The sequence below is a fragment of the Alligator sinensis genome, unplaced genomic scaffold (genome assembly GCF_000455745.1).
Source record: "Alligator sinensis unplaced genomic scaffold, ASM45574v1 scaffold655_1, whole genome shotgun sequence".
NCBI lineage: Eukaryota > Metazoa > Chordata > Crocodylia > Alligatoridae > Alligator > Alligator sinensis.
The window spans coordinates 162,787-163,113 of NW_005842343.1; positions in this window are offsets into that span (position 1 = coordinate 162,787).

Genomic DNA, 327 nt, shown 5'->3' on the forward strand with positions numbered 1-327 from the left:
CACCAGCTGCAGGAGCAGCAAACAGGGCTTCTCGGGGCTCATGGCAGAGGCCCCCCACACAGCACTGGGCAACGAGGGGTATTGGGGATCGCCCCCCCCACTTGGCACCCATGTGGGTGCAATGTGGCTTGGCAGGGTGCCATGCTCTGTCTGGGAGCTGGGGTCGCTGGGGTTGAGCGCTGCTGGGATCTGACTGACATGTGGTGCTGCCCCAGTTCCGAGGCAGTGCATGCCATGGAGCAGCTGCCGCATGGGTGCTGCATGGTGGGGCAATCCCCGCTGCCCCCCACTGCCCCAAGCTGCATGGGGGGGCTCTGCCACAAGCCC